We start from the raw sequence: 24395 nt of genomic DNA, 5'->3' as shown, positions 1-24395 counted from the left end.
TGTACTGATTTTCACAGGTTCATCGTGGCCACCTCAAAAGCGGTGAATATCAACATCAGTCCCTCGTGATGCTTCAGTGCAAAAATTGTGACTTTAAACTGAACGGCGCACCCTGGTGGCAACGCGGTTCACCATGAAAGATGAAGTGGCTTTTGAGGGACTTGGAAAGTTTATAGAGGCTTGAAATTTGGCACACACCTCCAAATGGATGTAGGCTTTGTTGTCATGTGATCATTTTCATTGAATAGCTCGAAATTGCTCCACAGCGCCCCCTACAAAATTTCAAAACAACAGCCCCTGCTCTGTGTTTCATCTATGAGTCTGAAACCTGGTAAGCTTATGGAAAATATCAAGATGTACAAAAAAGTCTCTTGGAGCAATATCCCAAATCCAACAGGAAGTCAGCCATTTTAAAATTAATGTGTAATTTTGGCGACATTTTCCCCTCTTTTCAGGCTTCATACTTTGACGAACTCCTCCAAGGGATTTCATCATATTGAACCATTCTCCAGTGTGTGGAATCTAAAGACCTTTGTGATGTTAAATTGCGAAGCTTTTTACGTTCAAGGAAACGGGGTGGTCATGGCGGCACGTGGAGTTTCAATCACTGGCCAAAAAGCAGTAATCTGCTGTCACTCAAAGACACAAAGTCCAATCTCTCCCAAAGGTCGCAGGCGTGATGAGACTCGAGCTCGGAAATGTTTGTTATGCCCTTTGCCTATAATGGTTAGAGCGCCACCTAGTGGGACGACTATACTCATGGTTGAACCAAATGAAATGTTAACTGGTGGTTAAATGCATGAATTCCATCAATGTGACATCAGATCGGACGTGCTGGTTTCAGGTGTTGGGCATGGCTCGACACGCCGGGGGTGCGAGGGCCCTCATAACGCTGCTTGCAGCTTTAATTAGGGCCCGAGCACCGAGAGTGCGAAGGCCCTATTGTATCTGCTCTGTTTCTTATTATTAGGGCCCGAGCACTGACAGTGCGAAGGCCCTATTGTAATTGCTCTGTTTATTATTAGGGCCCGAGCACTGACAGTGCGAAGGCCCTATTGTAATTGCTCTGTTTATTATTATTATTATTATTATTATTATTATTATTTCGGCAAATGAATTGGCCTTTTTAGGGCCTAAACATGTTCGAAAACTCATGAAATTTTGCACACGCGTCAGGTCTGGTGAAAATTTACGTATTTTCATGTTCTCAGACATGGCCAGGGAAAATTAGCTCAGTAGCGCCACCTAGAAAACTGAAAAACGCGAGCCCCCGGTATGGGTATGGCCTACAAGTTTGAAAGTCGGTACACCGTTATAACGTTCAGAGTCGAACAAAAAAGTCTATTATGGCAATGTCCTAAACCCAACAGGAAGTCCGCCATTTTGGATTGAAGGTGACATTTTGGCTCTGATTTTACCGTTTCCATGCCTTGTACTTTAACGAACTCCTCCTTGGGATTTGGTCCTATATACTTCAAATTTGGACAGTGTCAACTACACCCTTGTGCCATGTTAAATTGCGGAGCTTTTGAGTTTTCACAATACTATGAGGCCGTGGCGCCATGGCGAATTTCGATGACTCGCCATGAAAATCTTATTGCCTCTCATTTTGTCATACATTTTCTGACCTTGACCAAAGTGAACACATATGATAAGGCTGCACCCCTGAACATATTTCAACTGCCATATTTGACACCAGGGACAGCGCCACCTAGTGGGAACAGGAAATGTCATGTTTTACACTTTGGGGTACAGTATAGTGATGGGTGACATCTGCAGCCTCAAATTTCTCCAGGAAAGCCTTAAGGAGTTGGTCTTGGGTTACAGTGAAAACTGTGAGTTTTCGCCAAAGGGTGTGACCCCAGCAGCATGGCGAACTTTGATGTCACGCCATGAAGAAACAAATTAGTATAACTCAATGAAATCCAGTCTGATCAGTACCAGACTTTACAGGCATGATGTCAGACGCGCCCTGAACAGATTGATGTGCCCATTGTCGGAAATACGGACAGCGCCACCTAGTGGCAACAGGAAATGTCATGGCTTTAATTTTGTTGTACTGATTTTCACAGGTTCATCGTGGCCGCCTCAAAAGCGGTGAATATCACCATCAGTCCCTCGTGATGCTTCAGTGCAAAAATTGTGACTTTAAACTGAACGGCGCACCCTGGTGGCAACGCTGTTCACGATGAAAGATGAAGTGGCTTTTGAGGGTCTTGGCAAGTTTATAGAGGCTTGAAATTTGGCACACACCTCCAATGTGACGAAGGCTTTGTTGTTATGTGATCATTTTCATTGAATATCCCAAAATGGCTCCACAGCGCCCCCTACAAAATTTCAAAACCACAGCCCCAGCTCTGTGTTTTATGTATGAATCTGAAACCTGGTAAGCTTATAGGAGATATCAAGATGTACAAAAAAGTCTCTTGGAGCAATATCCCAAATCCAACAGGAAGTCAGCCATTTTAAAATTAATGTGCAATTTTGGCAACATTTTCCCCTCTTTTCAGGCACCCTTCTTTGACGAACTCCTCCAAGGGATTTCATCAGATTGGACCGATCTGCAGTTTGTGGAATCTAAAGACCTTTGTGATGTTAAATTGCGAAGCTTTTTACGTCCAGGGAAACGGGGTGGTTATGGCGGCACTTAGAGTTTGAATCACTCGCCAAAAAGCAGCAATCTGCTGTCACTCAAAAACACAATGTCCAATCTCTCCCAAACGTATCAGGTGTGATGAGACTCGAGCTTGGAAGTGTTTGTTATGCCATTTGTACATAATGGTTAGAGCGCCACCTAGTGGAACGACTAACTAATCATGAATGAATGAGTTGAAATGTTAGCTGGTGGTTAAATGCATGAATTCCATCAATGTGACATCACATCGGACGTGCTGGTTTTAGGTGTTGGGCGTGGCTCGACGCGCCGGGGGTGCGAGGGCCCTCATAACGCTGCTTGCAGCTTTAATTATTATTATTATTATTATTATTATTATTTCGGCAAATGAATTGGCCGTTTGAGGGCCTAAACATGCTCGAAAACTCATGAAATTTTGCACACGCGTCAGGTCTGGTGAAAATTTACGTATTTTAATGTTCTCAGACATGGCCAGGGAAAATTAGCTCAGTAGCGCCACCTAGAAAAATGAAAAACGCGAGCCCCCGGTATGGGTATGACCTACATGTTTGAAAGTCGGTACACCTATATAACGTTGAGAGTCGAACAAAAAAGTCTATTATGGCAATGTCCTAAACCCAACAGGAAGTCCGCCATTTTGGATTGAAGGTGACATTTTGGCTCTAATTTTGCCATTTCCATGCCTTGTACTTTAACGAACTCCTCCTTGGGATTTGGTCCTATAAACTTCAAATTTGGACAGTGTCAACTATACCCTTGTGCCATGTTAAATTGCGGAGCTTTTGAGTTTTCACAATACTATGAGGCCGTGGCGCCATGGCGAATTTCGATGACTCGCCATGAAAATCTTATTGCCTCTCATTTTGTCATACATGTTCCGATCTGGACCAAAGAGCACACATATGATAAGGCTCCACCCCTGAACATATTTCAACTGCCATATTTGACATCAAGGACAGCGCCACCTAGTGGGAACAGGAAATGTCATGTTTTACACTTTGGGGTACAGTATAGTGATGGGTGACATCTGCAGCCTCAAATTTCTCCAGGAAAGCCTTAAGGAGTTGGTCTTGGGTTACAGTGAAAACTGTGAGTTTTCGCGAAAGGGTGTGACCCCAGCAGCATGGTGAACTTTGATGTCACGCCATGAAGAAACAAATTAGTATAACTCAATGAAATCCAGTCTGATCAGTACCAGACTTTACAGGCATGATGTCAGACCCGCCCTGAACAGATTGATGTGCCCATTGTCGGAAATACGGACAGCGCCACCTAGTGGCAACAGGAAATGTCATGGCTTTAATTTTGTTGTACTGATTTTCACAGGTTCATCGTGGCCACCTCAAAAGCGGTGAATATCCCCATCAGTCCCTCGTGATGCTTCAGTGCAAAAATTGTGACTTTAAACTGAACGGCGCACCCTGGTGGCAATGCGGTTCATCATGAAAGATGAAGTGGCTTTTGAGGGGCTTGGAAAGTTTATAGAGGCTTGAAATTTGGCACACACCTCCAAATGGATGAAGGCTTTGTTGTCATGTGATCATTTTCATTGAATAGCGCGAAATGGCTCCACAGCGCCCCCTACGAAATTTCAAAACCACAGCCCCAGCTCTGTGTTTCATCTATGAGTCTGAAACCTGGTAAGCTTATAGGAGATATCAAGATGTACAAAAAAGTCTCTTGGAGCAATATCCCAAATCCAACAGGAAGTCAGCCATTTTAAAATTAATGTGCAATTTTGGCAACATTTTCCCCTCTTTTCAGGCATCGTTCTTTGACGAACTCCTCCAAGGGATTTCATCAGATTGCACTATTCTTCAGTGTGTGGAATCCAAAGACCTTTGTGTTGTTAAATTGCGAAGCTTTTTACGTTCAGGGAAACGGGGTGGTTATGGCGGCACGTAGACTCTCAATCACTCGCCAAAACGCAGTAATCTGCTGTTACTCAAAAACACAATGTCCAATCTTACCCAAACGTCGCAGGCATAATGAGACTCGAGTTCGGAAATGTTTGTTATGCCATTTGTACATAATGGTTAGAGTGCCACCTAGTGGAACGACTAGCTAATCATGAATGAATGAGTTGAAATGTTAGCTGGTGGTTAAATGCATGAATTCCATCAATGTGACATCAGATTGGACGTGCTGGTTTTAGGTGTTGGCAGTGGCTCGACGTGCCGGGGGTGCGAGGGCCCTCATAACGCTGCTTGCAGCTTTAATTATTATTATTATTATTCAGGCGAAACAAGGGCCTTTTTGAGGGCCTAAACATGCTCAAAAACTCATGAAATTTTGCACACATGCCAGGTCTGGTGAAAAATTTTGTATTTTAATGGTTTTACATATGAGCACTGGGAAATGGCTCTAGAGCGCCACCTATGCCTTGTTAAATGCAGCCCTACGACCACATCGTTTGAGCTACATGTATGAAATTTGGCACACATGTGTATCATGCCAAGACGAACAAAAAAGTCTGTGGGCCCATTGACGCAAACCCAACAGGAAGTCCGCCATTTGGAAGAGAAGGTGACATTTTGGCTCTAATTTTGCCATTTCCATGCCTCGAACTTTTGCGAACTCCTCCTTGGGGTTTCATTTCATAACCTTCATATTTGGTCAGTGTCAACTACACCCTTGTGCCATGTTAAATTGCGGAGCTTTTGAGTTTTCACAATACTATGAGGCCGTGGCGCCATGGCGAATTTCGATGACTCGCCATGAAAATCTTATTGCCTCTCATTTTGTCATACATGTTCCGATCTGGACCAAAGAGCACACATATGATAAGGCTCCACCCCTGAACATATTTCAACTGCCATATTTGACATCAAGGACAGCGCCACCTAGTGGGAACAGGAAATGTCATGTTTTACACTTTGGGGTACAGTATAGTGATGGGTGACATCTGCAGCCTCAAATTTCTCCAGGAAAGCCTTAAGGAGTTGGTCTTGGGTTACAGTGAAAACTGTGAGTTTTCGTGAAAGGGTGTGACCCCAGCAGCATGGCGAACTTTGATGTCACGCCATGAAGAAACAAATTAGTATAACTCAATGAAATCCAGCCTGATCAGTACCAGACTTTACAGGCATGATGTCAGACTCGCCCTGAACAGATTGATGTGCCCATTGTCAGAAATACGGACAGCGCCACCTAGTGGCAACAGGAAATGTCATGGCTTTAATTTTGTTGTACTGATTTTCACAGGTTCATCGTGGCCACCTCAAAAGCGGTGAATATCACCATCAGTCCCTCGTGATGCTTCAGTGCAAAAATTGTGACTTTAAACTGAACGGCGCACCCTGGTGGCAACGCTGTTCACCATGAAAGATGAAGTGGCTTTTGAGGGTCTTGGCAAGTTTATAGAGGCTTGAAATTTGGCACACACCTCCAATGTGACGAAGGCTTTGTTGTCATCTGATCATTTTCATTGAATATCCCAAAATGGCTCCACAGCGCCCCCTACAAAATTTCAAAACCACAGCCCCAGCTCTGTGTTTTATGTATGAATCTGAAACCTGGTAGGCTTATAGGAGATATCAAGATGTACAAAAAAGTCTCTTGGAGCAATATCCCAAATCCAACAGGAAGTCAGCCATTTTAAAATTAATGTGCAATTTTGGCAACATTTTCCCCTCTTTTCAGGCACCGTGCTTTGACGTACTCCTGCAAGGGATTTCATCAGATTGATGCAATCTCCTGTGTGTGGAATCTAAAGACCTTTGTGATGTTAAATTGCGAAGCTTTTTACATTCAGGGAAACGGGGTGGTCATGGCGGCACGTAGAGTTTCAATCACTCGCCAAAAAGCAGTAATCTGCTGTCACTCAAAAACACAATGTCCAATCTCTCCCAAAGCTCATAGGCGTGATGAGACTCGAGCTCGGAAATGTTTGTTATGCCATTTGTGCATAATGGTTAGAGCGCCACCTAGTGGAACGACTAACTAATCATAAATGAATGAGTTGAAATGTTAGCTGGTGGTTAAATGCATGAATTCCATCAATGTGACATCAGATCGGAGGTGCTGGTTTTAGGTGTTGGGCATGGCTCGACGCGCCGGGGGTGCGAGGGCCCTCATAACGCTGCTTGCAGCTTTAATTAGGGCCCGAGCACTGACAGTGCGAAGGCCCTATTGTAATTGCTCTGTTTATTATTATTATTATTATTATTATTATTATTATTATTTCGGCAAATGAATTGGCCGTTTGAGGGCCTAAACATGCTCGAAAACTCATGAAATTTTGCACACGCGTCCGGTCTGGTGAAAATTTACGTATTTTAATGTTCTCAGACATGGCCAGGGAAAATTAGCTCAATAGCGCCACCTAGAAAATTGAAAAACGCGAGCCCCCGGTATGGGTATGGCCTACAAGTTTGAAAGTCGGTACACCGTTATAACGTTCAGAGTCGAACAAAAAAGTCTATTATGGCAATGTCTTAAACCCAACAGGAAGTCCGCCATTTTGGATTGAAGGTGACATTTTGGCTCTGATTTTACCGTTTCCATGCCTTGTACTTTAACGAACTCCTCCTTGGGATTTGGTCCTATATACTTCAAATTTGGACAGTGTCAACTACACCCTTGTGCCATGTTAAATTGCGGAGCTTTTGAGTTTTCACAATACTATGAGGCCGTGGCGCCATGGCGAATTTCGATGACTCGCCATGAAAATCTTATTGCCTCTCATTTTGTCATACATTTTCTGACCTTGACCAAAGTGAACACATATGATAAGGCTCCAGCCCTGAACATATTTCAACTGCCATATTTGACATCAAGGACAGCGCCACCTAGTGGGAACAGGAAATGTCATGTTTTACACTTTGGGGTACAGTATAGTGATGGGTGACATCTGCAGCCTCAAATTTCTCCAGGAAAGCCTTAAGGAGTTGGTCTTGGGTTACAGTGAAAGCTGTGACTTTTCGCCAAAGGGTGTGACCCCAGCAGCATGGCGAACTTTGATGTCACGCCATGAAGAAACAAATTAGTATAACTCAATGAAATCCAGTCTGATCAGTACCAGACTTTACAGGCATGATGTCAGACCCGCCCTGAACAGATTGATGTGCCCATTGTCGGAAATACGGACAGCGCCACCTAGTGGCAACAGGAAATGTCATGGCTTTAATTTTGTTGTACTGATTTTCACAGGTTCATCGTGGCCACCTCAAAAGCGGTGAATATCACCATCAGTCCCTCGTGATGCTTCAGTGCAAAGATTGTGACTTTAAACTGAACGGCGCACCCTGGTGGCAACGCTGTTCACCATGAAAGATGAAGTGGCTTTTGAGGGGCTTGGAAAGTTTATAGAGGCTTGAAATTTGGCACACACCTCCAAATGGATGAAGGCTTTGTTGTTATGTGATCATTTTCATTGAATATCCCAAAATGGCTCCACAGCGCCCCCTACAAAATTTCAAAACCACAGCCCCTGCTCTGTGTTTTATCTATGAGTCTGAAACCTGGTAAGCTTATGGAAGATATTAAGATGTACAAAAAAGTCTCTTGGAGCAATATCCCAAATCCAACAGGAAGTCAGCCATTTTAAAATTAATGTGCAATTTTGGCGACATTTTCCCCTCTTTTCAGGCTTCATACTTTGACGAACTCCTCCAAGGGATTTCATCATATTGAACCATTCTCCAGTGTGTGGAATCTAAAGACCTTTGTGATGTTAAATTGCGAAGGTTTTTACGTCCAGGGAAACGGGGTGGTTATGGCGGCACTTAGAGTTTGAATCACTCGCCAAAAAGCAGTAATCTGCTGTCACTCAAAAACACAATGTCCAATCTCTCCCAAACGTCTCAGGTGTGATGAGACTCGAGCTTGGAAGTGTTTGTTATGCCATTTGTACATAATGGTTAGAGCGCCACCTAGTGGAACGACTAACTAATCATGAATGAATGAGTTGAAATGTTAGCTGGTGGTTAAATGCATGAATTCCATCAATGTGACATCAGATCGGACGTGCTGGTTTTAGGTGTTGGGCGTGGCTCGACGCGCTGGGGGTGCGAGGGCCCTCATAACGCTGCTTGCAGCTTTAATTATTAGGGCCCGAGCACTGACAGTGCGAAGGCCCTATTGTAATTGCTCTGTTTATTATTATTATTATTATTATTATTATTATTATTATTATTATTCCGGCAAATGAATTGGCCTTTTGAGGGCCTAAACATGCTCGAAAACTCATGAAATTTTGCACACGCGTCAGGTCTGGTGAAAATTTACGTATTTTAATGTTCTCGGACATGGCCAGGGAAAATTAGCTCAGTAGCGCCACCTAGAAAAATGAAAAATGCGAGCCCCCGGTATGGGTATGACCTACATGTTTGAAAGTCGGTACACCTATATAACGTTCAGAGTCGAACAAAAAAGTCTATTATGGCAATGTCCTAAACCCAACAGGAAGTCCGCCATTTTGGATTGAAGGTGACATTTTGGGTCTGATTTTACCGTTTCCATGCCTTGTACTTTAACGAACTCCTCCTTGGGATTTGGTCCTATAAACTTCAAATTTGGACAGTGTCAACTACACCCTTGTGCCATGTTAAATTGCGGAGCTTTTGAGTTTTCACAATACTATGAGGCCGTGGCGCCATGGCGAATTTCGATGACTCGCCATGAAAATCTTATTGCCTCTCATTCTGTCATACATGTTCCGATCTGGACCAAAGAGCACACATATGATAAGGCTCCACCCCTGAACATATTTCAACTGCCATATTTGACATCAAGGACAGCGCCACCTAGTGGGAACAGGAAATGTCATGTTTTACACTTTGGGGTACAGTATAGTGATGGGTGACATCTGCAGCCTCAAATTTCTCCAGGAAAGCCTTAAGGAGTTGGTCTTGGGTTACAGTGAAAACTGTGAGTTTTCGCGAAAGGGTGTGACCCCAGCAGCATGGCGAACTTTGATGTCACGCCATGAAGAAACAAATTAGTATAACTCAATGAAATCCAGTCTGATCAGTACCAGACTTTACAGGCATGATGTCAGACCCGCCCTGAACAGATTGATGTGCCCATTGTCGGAAATACGGACAGCGCCACCTAGTGGCAACAGGAAATGTCATGGCTTTAATTTTGTTGTACTGATTTTCACAGGTTCATCGTGGCAACCTCAAAAGCGGTGAATATCACCATCAGTCCCTCGTGATGCTTCAGTGCAAAAATTGTAACTTTAAACTGAACGGCGCACCCTGGTGGCAACACGGTTCAACATGAAAGATGAAGTGGCTTTTGAGGGGCTTGGAAAGTTTATAGAGGCTTGGAATTTGGCACACACCCCCAAATGGAGGAAAGCTTTGTTGTCATGTGATCATTTTCATTGAATAGCGCGAAATTGCTCCACAGCGCCCCCTACAAAATTTCAAAACCACAGCCCAAGCTCTGTGTTTTATGTTTGAGTCTGAAACCTGGTAAGCTTATAGGAGATATCATGATGTACAAAAAAGTCTCTTGGAGCAATATCCCAAATCCAACAGGAAGTCAGCCATTTTAAAATTAATGTGCAATTTTGGCAACATTTTCCCCGCTTTTCAGGCACCGTTCTTTGACGAACTCCTCCAAGGGATTTCATCACATTGATGCGATCTCCTGTGTGTGGAATCTAAAGACCTTTGTGATGTTAAATTGCGAAGCTTTTTACATTCAGGGAAACGGGGTGGTCATGGCGGCACATAGAGTTTCAATCACTCGCCAAAAAGCAGTAATCTGCTGTCACTCAAGAACACAATGTCCAATCTCTCCCAAAGCTCATAGGCGTGATGAGACTCCAGCTCGGAAATGTTTGTTATGCCATTTGTGCATAATGGTTAGAGCGCCACCTAGTGGAACGACTAACTAATCATAAATGAATGAGTTGAAATGTTAGCTGGTGGTTAAATGCATGAATTCCATCAATGTGACATCAGATCGGAGGTGCTGGTTTTAGGTGTTGGGCGTGGCTCGACGCGCCAGGGGTGCGAGGGCCCTCATAACGCTGCTTGCAGCTTTAATTATTATTATTATTATTCACCCCAAACAAGGGCCTTTTTGAGGGCCTAAACATGCTCAAAAACTCATGAAATTTTGCACACATGCCAGGTCTGGTGAAAAATTTTGTATTTTAATGGTTTTACTTATGAGCACTGGGAAATGGCTCTAGAGCGCCACCTATGCCTTGTTAAATGCAGCCCTACGACCACATGGTTTGAGCTACATGTATGAAATTTGGCACACATGTGTATCATTCCAAGACGAACAAAAACGTCTGTGGGCCCATTGACGCAAACCCAACAGGAAGTCCGCCATTTGGACGTGAAGGTGACATTTTGGCTCTAATTTTGCCATTTCCATGCCTCGAACTTTTGCGAACTCCTCCTTGGGATTTGGTCCTATAAACTTCAAATTTGGACAGTGTCAACTACACCCTTGTGCCATGTTAAATTGCGGAGCTTTTGAGTTTTCACAATACCATGAGGCCGTGGCGCCATGGCGAATTTCGATGACTCGCCATGAAAATCTTATTGCCTCTCATTTTGTCATACATTTTCTGACCTTGACCAAAGTGAACACATATGATAAGGCTCCACCCCTGAACATATTTCAACTGCCATATTTGACCTCAAGGACAGCGCCACCTAGTGGGAACAGGAAATGTCATGTTTTACACTTTGGGGTACAGTATAGTGATGGGTGACATCTGCAGCCTCAAATTTCTCCAGGAAAGCCTTAAGGAGTTGGTCTTGGGTTACAGTGAAAACTGTGACTTTTCGCGAAAGGGTGTGACCCCAGCAGCATGGCGAACTTTGATGTCACGCCATGAAGAAACAAATTAGTATAACTCAATGAAATCCAGTCTGATCAGTACCAGACTTTACAGGCATGATGTCAGACCCGCCCTGAACAGATTGATGTGCCCATTGTCGGAAATACGGACAGCGCCACCTAGTGGCAACAGGAAATGTCATGGCTTTAATTTTGTTGTACTGATTTTCACAGGTTCATCGTGGCCACCTCAAAAGCGGTGAATATCACCATCAGTCCCTCGTGATGCTTCAGTGCAAAAATTGTGACTTTAAACTGAACGGCGCACCCTGGTGGCAACGCTGTTCACCATGAAAGATGAAGTGGCTTTTGAGGGGCTTGGAAAGTTTATAGAGGCTTGAAATTTGGCACACACCTCCAAATGGATGAAGGCTTTGTTGTCATGTGATCATTTTCATTGAATATCCCAAAATGGCTCCACAGCGCCCCCTACAAAATTTCAAAACCACAGCCCCTGCTCTGTGTTTTATCTATGAGTCTGAAACTTGGTAAGCTAATGGAATATCTTAAGATGTACAAAAAAGTATCTTGGAGCAATATCGCAAATCCAACAGGAAGTCAGCCATTTTAAAATTAATCTGTAATTTTGGCGACATTTTCCCATCTTTTCAGGCACCGTACTTTGACGAACTCCTCCAAGGGATTTCATCAGATTGAACTATTCTTCAGTGTGTGGAATCTAAAGACCTTTGTGATGTTAAATTGCGAAGCTTTTTACATTCAGGGAAACGGGGTGGTCATGGTGGCACGTAGAGTTTTAATCACTCGCCAAAAAGCAGTAATCTGCTGTCACTCAAAGACACAATGTCCAATCTCTCCCAATGCTCATAGGCGTGATAAGACTCGAGCTCGGAAATGTTTGTTATGCCATTTGTACATAATGGTTAGAGCGCCGCCTAGTGGAACGACTAACTAATCATGAATGAATGAGTTGAAATGTTAGCTGGTTGGTTAAATGCATGAATTCCATCAATGTGACATCGATCGGACGTGCTGGTTTTAGGTGTTGGGCGTGGCTCGACACGCCAGGGTGCGAGGGCCCTCATAACGCTGCTTGCAGCTTTAATTAGGGCCCGAGCACTGATAGTGCGAAGGCCCTATTGTAATTGCTCTGTTTATTATTATTATTATTATTATTATTATTATTATTATTATTTCGGCAAATGAATTGGCCGTTTGAGGGCCTAAACATGCTCGAAAACTCATGAAATTTTGCACACGCGTCAGGTCTGGTGAAAATTTACGTATTTTAATGTTCTCAGACATGGCCAGAGAAAATTAGCTCAGTAGCGCCACCTAGAAAAATGAAAAACGCGAGCCCCCGGTATGGGTATGGCCTACAAGTTTGAAAGTCGGTACACCTATATAACGTTCAGAGTCGAACAAAAAAGTCTATTATGGCAATGTCCTAAACCCAACAGGAAGTCCGCCATTTTGGATTGAAGGTGACATTTTGGCTCTGATTTTACCGTTTCCATGCCTTGTACTTTAACGAACTCCTCTTTGGGATTTGGTCCTATAAACTTCAAATTTGGACAGTGTCAACTACACCCTTGTGCCATGTTAAATTGCGGAGCTTTTGAGTTTTCACAATACTATGAGGCCGTGGCGCCATGGCGAATTTTGATGACTCGCCATGAAAATCTTATTGCCTCTCATTTTGTCATAGATATTCTGACCTTGACCAAAGTGAACACATATGATAAGGCTCCACCCCTGAACATATTTCAACTGCCATATTTGACATCAGGGAGAGCGCCACCTAGTGCGAACAGGAAATGTCATGTTTTACACTTTGGGGTACAGTATAGTGATGGGTGACATCTGCAGCCTCAAATTTCTCCAGGAAAGGCGTAAGGAGTTGGTCTTGGGGTACAGTGAAAACTGTGACTTTTCACGAAAGGGTGTGACCTCAGCAGCATGGCGAACTTTGATATCTCGCCATGAAGAAACAAATTAGTATAACTCAATGAAATCCAGTCTGATTAGTACCAGACTTTACAGGCATGATGTCAGACCCGCCCTGAACAGATTGATGTGCCCATTGTCAGGAATATGAAGAGCGCCACCTAGTGGGAACAGGAAATGTCATGGCTTTAATTTTGTTGTACTGATTTTCACAGGTTCATCGTGGCCACCTCAAAAGCGGTGAATATCACCATCAGTCCCTCGTGATGCTTCAGTGCAAAAATTGTGACTTTAAACTGAACGGCGCACCCTGGTGGCAACGCGGTTCACCATGAAAGATGAAGTGGCTTTTGAGGGGCTTGGCAAGTTTATAGAGGCTTGAAATTTGGCACACACCTCCAAATGGATGTAGGCTTTGTTGTCATGTGATCATTTTCATTGAATAGCGCGAAATTGCTCCACAGCGCCCCCTACAAAATTTCAAAACATCAGCCCCTGCTCTGTGTTTCATCTATGAGTCTGAAACCGGGTAAGCTTATGGAAAATATCAAGATGTACAAAAAAGTCTCTTGGAGCAATATCCCAAATCCAACAGGAAGTCAGCCATTTTAAAATTAATGTGTAATTTTGGCGGCATTTTCCCCTCTTTTCAGGCTTCATACTTTGACGAACTCCTCCAAGGGATTTCATCATATTGAACCATTCTCCAGTGTGTGGAATCTAAAGACCTTTGTGATGTTAAATTGCGAAGCTTTTTACGTTCAAGGAAACGGGGTGGTCATGGCGGCACGTGGAGTTTCAATCACTGGCCAAAAAGCAGTAATATGCTGTCACTCAAAGACACAAAGTCCAATCTCTCCCAAAGGTCGCAGGCGTGATGAGACTCGAGCTCGGAAATGTTTGTTATGCCCTTTGTCTATAATGGTTAGAGCGCCACCTAGTGGGACGACTATACTCATGGTTGAACCAAATGAAATGTTAACTGGTGGTTAAATGCATGAATTCCATCAATGTGACATCAGATCGGACGTGCTGGTTTCAGGTGTTGGGCATGGCTCGACACGCCGGGGGTGCGAGGGCCCTCATAACGCTGCTTGCAGCTTTAATTATTATTATTATTATTATTTCGGCAAATGAATTGGCCGTTTGAGGGCCTAAACATGCTCGAAAACTCATGAAATTTTGCACACGCGTCAGGTCTGGTGAAAATTTACGTATTTTAATGTTCTCAGACATGGCCAGGGAAAATTAGCTCAGTAGCGCCACCTAGAAAATTGAAAAACGCGAGCCCCCGGTATGGGTATGGCCTACAAGTTTGAAAGTCGGTACACCGTTATAACGTTCAGAGTCGAACAAAAAAGTCTATTATGGCAATGTCCTAAACCCAACAGGAAGTCCGCCATTTTGGATTGAAGGTGACATTTTGGCTCTGATTTTACCGTTTCCATGCCTTGTACTTTAACGAACTCCTCCTTGGGATTTGGTCCTATATACTTCAAATTTGGACAGTGTCAACTACACCCTTGTGCCATGTTAAATTGCGGAGCTTTTGAGTTTTCACAATACTATGAGGCCGTGGCGCCATGGCGAATTTCGATGACTCGCCATGAAAATCTTATTGCCTCTCATTTTGTCATACATTTTCTGACCTTGACCAAAGTGAACACATATGATAAGGCTGCACCCCTGAACATATTTCAACTGCCATATTTGACACCAGGGACAGCGCCACCTAGTGGGAACAGGAAATGTCATGTTTTACACTTTGGGGTACAGTATAGTGATGGGTGACATCTGCAGCCTCAAATTTCTCCAGGAAAGCCTTAAGGAGTTGGTCTTGGGTTACAGTGAAAACTGTGAGTTTTCGCCAAAGGGTGTGACCCCAGCAGCATGGCGAACTTTGATGTCACGCCATGAAGAAACAAATTAGTATAACTCAATGAAATCCAGTCTGATCAGTACCAGACTTTACAGGCATGATGTCAGACGCGCCCTGAACAGATTGATGTGCCCATTGTCGGAAATACGGACAGCGCCACCTAGTGGCAACAGGAAATGTCATGGCTTTAATTTTGTTGTACTGATTTTCACAGGTTCATCGTGGCCACCTCAAAAGCGGTGAATATCACCATCAGTCCCTCGTGATGCTTCAGTGCAAAAATTGTGACTTTAAACTGAACGGCGCACCCTGGTGGCAACGCTGTTCACGATGAAAGATGAAGTGGCTTTTGAGGGTCTTGGCAAGTTTATAGAGGCTTGAAATTTGGCACACACCTCCAATGTGACGAAGGCTTTGTTGTTATGTGATCATTTTCATTGAATATCCCAAAATGGCTCCACAGCGCCCCCTACAAAATTTCAAAACCACAGCCCCAGCTCTGTGTTTTATGTATGAATCTGAAACCTGGTAAGCTTATAGGAGATATCAAGATGTACAAAAAAGTCTCTTGGAGCAATATCCCAAATCCAACAGGAAGTCAGCCATTTTAAAATTAATGTGCAATTTTGGCAACATTTTCCCCTCTTTTCAGGCACCCTTCTTTGACGAACTCCTCCAAGGGATTTCATCAGATTGGACCGATCTGCAGTTTGTGGAATCTAAAGACCTTTGTGATGTTAAATTGCGAAGCTTTTTACGTCCAGGGAAACGGGGTGGTTATGGCGGCACTTAGAGTTTGAATCACTCGCCAAAAAGCAGTAATCTGCTGTCACTCAAAAACACAATGTCCAATCTCTCCCAAACGTCTCAGGTGTGATGAGACTCGAGCTTGGAAGTGTTTGTTATGCCATTTGTACATAATGGTTAGAGCGCCACCTAGTGGAACGACTAACTAATCATGAATGAATGAGTTGAAATGTTAGCTGGTGGTTAAATGCATGAATTCCATCAATGTGACATCACATCGGACGTGCTGGTTTTAGGTGTTGGGCGTGGCTCGACACGCCAGGGTGCGAGGGCCCTCATAACGCTGCTTGCAGCTTTAATTAGGGCCCGAGCACTGACAGTGCGAAGGCCCTATTGTAATTGCTCTGTTTATTATTATTATTATTATTATTATTATTATTATTATTATTATTATTATTATTATTATTATTATTCCGGCAAATGAATTGGCCGTTTGAGGGCCTAAACATGCTCGAAAACTCATGAAATTTTGCACACGCGTCAGGTCTGGTGAAAATTTACGTATTTTAATGTTCCCAGACATGGCCAGGGAAAATTAGCTCAGTAGCGCCACCTAGAAAAATGAAAAACGCGAGCCCCCGGTATGGGTATGACCTACACGTTTGAAAGTCGGTACACCTATATAACGTTCAGAGTTGAACAAAAAAGTCTATTATGGCAATGTCCTAAACCCAACAGGAAGTCCGCCATTTTGGATTGAAGGTGACATTTTGGGTCTGATTTTACCGTTTCCATGCCTTGTACTTTAACGAACTCCTCCTTGGGATTTGGTCCTATAAACTTCAAATTTGGACAGTGTCAACTACACCCTTGTGCCATGTTAAATTGCGGAGCTTTTGAGTTTTCACAATACTATGAGGCCGTGGCGCCATGGCGAATTTCGATGACTCGCCATGAAAATCTTATTGCCTCTCATTCTGTCATACATGTTCCGATCTGGACCAAAGAGCACACATATGATAAGGCTCCACCCCTGAACATATTTCAACTGCCATATTTGACATCAAGGACAGCGCCACCTAGTGGGAACAGGAAATGTCATGTTTTACACTTTGGGGTACAGTATAGTGATGGGTGACATCTGCAGCCTCAAATTTCTCCAGGAAAGCCTTAAGGAGTTGGTCTTGGGTTACAGTGAAAACTGTGACTTTTCGCGAAAGGGTGTGACCCCAGCGGCATGGCGAACTTTGATATCTCGCCATGAAGAAACAAATTAGTATAACTCAATGAAATCCAGTCTGATCAGTACCAGACTTTACAGGCATGATGTCAGACCCGCCCTGAACAGATTGATGTGCCCATTGTCGGAAATACGGACAGCGCCACCTAGTGGCAACAGGAAATGTCATGGCTTTAATTTTGTTGTACTGATTTTCACAGGTTCATCTTGGCCACCTCAAAAGCGGTGAATATCACCATCAGTCCCTCGTGATGCTTCAGTGCAAAAATTGTGAGTTTAAACTGAACGGCGCACCCTGGTGGCAACGCTGTTCAACATGAAAGATGAAGTGGCTTTTGAGGGTCTTGGCAAGTTTATAGAGGCTTGAAATTTGGCACACACCTCCAAATGGATGAAGGCTTTGTTGGCATGTGATCATTTTCATTGAATAGCGCGAAATTGCTCCACAGCGCCCCCTACAAAATTTCAAAACATCAGCCCCTGCTCTGTGTTCTATGTATGATTCTGAAACCTGGTAAGCTTATAGGAGATATCAAGATGTACAAAAAAGTCTCTTGGTGCAATATCCCAAATCCAACAGGAAGTCAGCCATTTTAATATTAATGTGTAATTTTGGCAACATTTTCCCCTCTTTCCAGGCACCGTTCTTTGACGAACTCCTCCAAGGGATTTCATCATATTGAACCAATCTCCAGTGTGTGGAATCTAAAGACCTTTGTGATGTTAAATTGCGAAGCTTTTTACGTTCAGTGAAACGGGGTGGTTATGGTGGCACTTAGAGTTTGAATCACTCGCCAAAAAGCAGTAATCTGCTGTCACTCAAAAACACAATGTCCAATCTCTCCCAAACGTCTCAGGTGTGATGAGACTCGAGCTCGGAAGTGTTTGTTATGCCATTTGTACATAATGGTTAGAGCGCCACCTAGTGGAACGACTAACTAATCATGAATGAATGAGTTGAAATGTTAGCTGGTGGTTAAATGCATGAATTCCATCAATGTGACATCAGATCGGAGGTGCTGGTTTTAGGTGTTGGGCGTGGCTCGACGCGCCGGGGGTGCGAGGGCCCTCGTAACGCTGCTTGCAGCTTTAATTATTAGGGCCCGAGCACCGAGAGTGCGAAGGCCCTATTGTATCTGCTCCGTTTCTTATTATTATTATTATTATTATTATTATTCAGGCGAAACAAGGGCCTTTTTGAGGGCCTAAACATGCTCAAAAACTCATGAAATTTTGCACACATGCCAGGTCTGGTGAAAAATTTTGTATTTTAATGGTTTTACATATGAGCACTGGGAAATGGCTCTAGAGCGCCACCTATGCCTTGTTAAATGCAGCCCTACGACCACATCGTTTGAGCTACATGTATGAAATTTGGCACACATGTGTATCATGCCAAGACGAACAAAAAAGTCTGGGGGCCCATTGACGCAAACCCAACAGGAAGTCCGCCATTTGGAAGAGAAGGTGACATTTTGGCTCTAATTTTGCCATTTCCATGCCTCGAACTTTTGCGAACTCCTCCTTGGGGTTTGATTTCATAACCTTCATATTTGGTCAGTGTCAACTACACCCTTGTGCCATGTTAAATTGCGGAGCTTTTGAGTTTTCACAATACTATGAGGCCGTGGCGCCATGGCGAATTTCGATGACTCGCCATGAAAATCTTATTGCCTCTCATTTTGTCATACATTTTCTGACCTTGACCAAAGTGAAGACATATGATAAGGCTCCACCCCTGAACATATTTCAAGTGCCATATTTGACATAAGGGCCAGCGCCACCTAGTGGGAACAGGAAATGTCATGTTTTACACTTTGGGGTACAGTATAGTGATGGGTGACATCTGCAGCCTCAAATTTCTCCAGGAAAGCCTTAAGGAGTTGGTCTTGGGTTACAGTGAAAACTGTAAGTTTTCGCGAAAGGGTGTGACCCCAGCAGCATGGCGAACTTTGATGTCACGCCATGAAGAAACAAATTAGTATAACTCAATGAAATCCAGTCTGATCAGTACCAGACTTTACAGGCATGATGTCAGACCCGCCCTGAACAGATTGATGTGCCCATTGTCGGAAATACGGACAGCGCCACCTAGTGGCAACAGGAAATGTCATGGCTTTAATTTTGTTGTACTGATTTTCACAGGTTCATCGTGGCCACCTCAAAAGCGGTGAATATCACCATCAGTCCCTCGTGATGCTTCAGTGCAAAAATTGTGACTTTAAACTGAACGGCGCACCCTGGTGGCAACGCTGTTCAACATGAAAGATGAAGTGGCTTTTGAGGGTCTTGGCAAGTTTATAGAGGCTTGAAATTTGGCACACACCTCCAAATGGATGAAGGCTTTGTTGGCATGTGATCATTTTCATTGAATAGTGCGAAATGGCTCCACAGCGCCCCCTAAAAACATTCAAAACCACAGCCCCTGCTCTGTGTTTTATGTATGAGTCTGAAACCTGGTAAGCTTATAGGAGATATCAAGAAGTACAAAAAAGTCTCTTAGAGCAATATCCCAAATCCAACAGGAAGTCAGCCATTTTAAAATTAATGTGTAATTTTGGCAACATTTTCCCATCTTTTCAGGCACCGTACTTTGACGAACTCCTCCAAGGGATTTCATCAGATTGGACCGATCTGCAGCTTGTGGAATCTAAAGACCTTTGTGATGTTAAATTGCGAAGCTTTTTACGTTCAGCGAAACGGGGTGGTTATGGCGGCACTTAGAGTTTGAATAACTCGCCACAAAGCAGTAATCTGCTGTCACTCAAAAACACAATGTCCAATCTCTCCCAAACGTCTCAGGTGTGATGAGACTGGAGCTCGGAAATGTTTGGTATGCCATTTGTCGGTAATAGTTAGAGTGCCACCTAGTGGAACGACTAACTAATCATAAATGAATGAGTTGAAATGTTAGCTGGTGGTTAAATGCATGAATTCCATCAATGTGACATCACATCGGACGTGCTGGTTTTAGGTGTTGGGCGTGGCTCGACGCGCCGGGGGTGCGAGGGCCCTCATAACGCTGCTTGCAGCTTTAATTATTATTATTATTATTATTCACCCCAAACAAGGGCCTTTTTGAGGGCCTAAACATGCTCAAAAACTCATGAAATTTTGCACACATGCCAGGTCTGGTGAAAAATTTTGTATTTTAATGGTTTTACATATGAGCACTGGGAAATGGCTCTACAGCGCCACCTATGCCTTGTTAAATGCAGCCCTACGACCACATCGTTTCAGCTACATGTATGAAATTTGGCACACATGTGTATCATGCCAACACGAACAAAAAAGTCTGTGGGCCCATTGACGCAAACCCAACCGGAAGTCCGCCATTTGGAAGAGAAGGTGACATTTTGGCTCTAATTTTGCCATTTCCATGCCTCGAACTTTTGCGAACTCCTCCTTGGGGTTTCATTTCATAACCTTCAAATTTGGACAGTGTCAACTACACCCTTGTGCCATGTTAAATTGCGGAGCTTTTGAGTTTTCACAATACTATGAGGCCGTGGCGCCATGGCGAATTTCGATGACTCGCCATGAAAATCTTATTGCCTCTCATTCTGTCATACATGTTCCGATCTGGACCAAAGAGCACACATATGATAAGGCTCCACCCCTGAACATATTTCAACTGCCATATTTGACATCAAGGACAGCGCCACCTAGTGGGAACAGGAAATGTCATGTTTTACACTTTGGGGTACAGTATAGTGATGGGTGACATCTGCAGCCTCAAATTTCTCCAGGAAAGCCTTAAGGAGTTGGTCTTGGGTTACAGTGAAAACTGTGACTTTTCGCAAAAGGGTGTGACCCCAGCGGCGTGGCGAACTTTGATGTCACGCCATGAAGAAACAAATTAGTATAACTCAATGAAATCCAGTCTGATCAGTACCAGACTTTACAGGCATGATGTCAGACCCGCCCTGAACAGATTGATGTGCCCATTGTCGGAAATACGGACAGCGCCACCTAGTGGCAACAGGAAATGTCATGGCTTTAATTTTGTTGTACTGATTTTCACAGGTTCATCGTGGCCACCTCAAAAGCGGTGAATATCACCATCAGTCCCTCGTGATGCTTCAGTGCAAAAATTGTGACTTTAAACTGAACGGCGCACCCTGGTGGCAACGCTGTTCAACATGAAAGATGAAGTGGCTTTTGAGGGTCTTGGCAAGTTTATAGAGGCTTGAAATTTGGCACACACATTCAAATGGATGAAGGCTTTGTTGGCATGTGATCATTTTCATTGAATAGCGCGAAATTGCTCCACAGCGCCCCCTACAAAATTTCAAAACCACAGCCCCTGCTCTGTGTTCTATGTATGATTCTGAAACCTGGTAAGCTTATAGGAGATATCAAGATGTACAAAAAAGTCTCCTGGTGCAATATCCCAAATCCAACAGGAAGTCAGCCATTTTAAAATTAATGTGTAATTTTGGCAACATTTTCCCCTCTTTCCAGGCACCGTTCTTTGACGAACTCCTCCAAGGGATTTCATCATATTGAACCAATCTCCAGTGTGTGGAATCTAAAGACCTTTGTGATGTTAAATTGCGAAGCTTTTTACGTTCAGTGAAACGGGGTGGTTATGGCGGCACTTAGAGTTTGAATCACTCGCCAAAAAGCAGTAATCTGCTGTCACTCAAAAACACAATGTCCAATCTCTCCCAAAGCTCATAGGCGTGATGAGACTCGAGCTCGGAAATGTTTGTTATGCCATTTGTACATAATGGTTAGAGCGCCACCTAGTGGAACGACTAGCTAATCATGAATGAATGAGTTGAAATGTTAGCTGGTGGTTAAATGCATGAATTCCATCAATGTGACATCAGATTGGACGTGCTGGTTTTAGGTGTTGGCAGTGGCTCGACGTGCCGGGGGTGCGAGGGCCCTCATAACGCTGCTTGCAGCTTTAATTATTATTAGGGCCCGAGCACCGAGAGTGCGAAGGCCCTATTGTATCTGCTCCGTTTCTTATTATTAGGGCCCGAGCACTGATAGTGCGAAGGCCCTATTGTAATTGCTCTGTTTATTATTATTATTATTATTAGGGCCCGAGCACTGACAGTGCGAAGGCCCTATTGTAATTGCTCTGTTTATTATTATTATTATTATTATTATTATTATTATTATTATTATTATTTCGGCAAATGAATTGGCCGTTTGAGGGCCTAAACATGCTCGAAAACTCATGAAATTTTGCACACGCGTCAGGTCTGGTGAAAATTTACGTATTTTAATGTTCTCAGACATGGCCAGGGAAAATTAGCTCAGTAGCGCCACCTAGAAAAATGAAAAACGCGAGCCCCCGGTATGGGTATGACCTACATGTTTGAAAGTCGGTACACCTATATAACGTTCAGAGTCGAACAAAAAAGTCTATTATGGCAATGTCCTAAACCCAACAGGAAGTCCGCCATTTTGGATTGAAGGTGACATTTTGGCTCTGATTTTACCGTTTCCATGCCTCGAACTTTAACGAACTCCTCCTTGGGATTTGGTCCTATAAGCTTCAAATTTGGACAGTGTCAACTACACCCTTGTGCCATGTTAAATTGCGGAGCTTTTGAGTTTTCACAATACTATGAGGCCGTGGCGCCATGGCGAATTTCGATGACTCGCCATGAAAATCTTATTGCCTCTCATTTTGTCATACATTTTCTGACCTTGACCAAAGAGCACACATATGATAAGGCTCCACCCCTGAACATATTTCAACTGCCATATTTGACATAAGGGACAGCGCCACCTAGTGGGAACAGGAAATGTCATGTTTTACACTTTGGGGTACAGTATAGTGATGGGTGACATCTGCAGCCTCAAATTTCTGCAGAAAAGCCTTAAGGAGTTGGTCTTGGGTTACAGTGAAAACTGTGACTTTTCGCAAAAGGGTGTGACCCCAGCGGCGTGGCGAACTTTAATGTCACGCCATGAAGAAACAAATTAGTATAACTCAATGAAATCCAGTCTGATCAGTACCAGACTTTACAGGCATGATGTCAGACCCGCCCTGAACAGATTGATGTGCCCATTGTCGGAAATACGGACAGCGCCACCTAGTGGCAACAGGAAATGTCATGGCTTTAATTTTGTTGTACTGATTTTCACAGATTCATCTTGGCCACCTCAAAAGCGGTGAATATCACCATCAGTCCCTCGTGATGCTTCAGTGCAAAAATTGTGACTTTAAACTGAACGGCGCACCCTGGTGGCAACGCGGTTCACCATGAAAGATGAAGTGGCTTTTGAGGGGCTTGGAAAGTTTATAGAGGCTTGAAATTTGGCACACACCTCCAAATGGATGTAGGCTTTGTTGTCATGTGATCATTTTCATTGAATAGCGCGAAATTGCTCCACAGCGCCCCCTACAAAATTTCAAAACATCAGCCCCAGCTCTGTGTTTCATCTATGAGTCTGAAACCTGGTAAGCTTATGGAAAATATCAAGATGTACAAAAAAGTCTCTTGGAGCAATATCCCAAATCCAACAGGAAGTCAGCCATTTTAAAATTAATGTGTAATTTTGGCGACATTTTCCCCTCTTTTCAGGCTTCATACTTTGACGAACTCCTCCAAGGGATTTCATCATATTGAACCATTCTCCAGTGTGTGGAATCTAAAGACCTTTGTGATGTTAAATTGCGAAGCTTTTTACGTCCAGGGAAACGGGGTGGTTATGGTGGCACTTAGAGTTTGAATCACTCGCCAAAAAGCAGTAATCTGCTGTCACTCAAAAACACAATGTCCAATCTCTCCCAAACGTCTCAGGTGTGATGAGACTCGAGCTTGGAAGTGTTTGTTATGCCATTTGTACATAATGGTTAGAGCGCCACCTAGTGGAACGACTAACTAATCATGAATGAATGAGTTGAATTGTTAGCTGGTGGTTAAATGCATGAATTCCATCAATGTGACATCACATCGGACGTGCTGGTTTTAGGTGTTGGGCGTGGCTCGACACGCCGGGGTGCGAGGGCCCTCATAACGCTGCTTGCAGCTTTAATTATTATTATTATTATTATTTCGGCAAATGAATTGGCCGTTTGAGGGCCTAAACATGCTCGAAAACTCATGAAATTTTGCACACGCGTCAGGTCTGGTGAAAATTTACGTATTTTAATGTTCTCAGACATGGCCAGGGAAAATTAGCTCAGTAGCGCCACCTAGAAAAAT

The sequence above is a fragment of the Rhamphochromis sp. 'chilingali' genome, assembly GCF_963969265.1.
Source record: "Rhamphochromis sp. 'chilingali' genome assembly, chromosome: 1".
Lineage (NCBI taxonomy): Eukaryota > Metazoa > Chordata > Actinopteri > Cichliformes > Cichlidae > Rhamphochromis > Rhamphochromis sp. 'chilingali'.
This window is presented reverse-complemented; position numbering follows the sequence as displayed.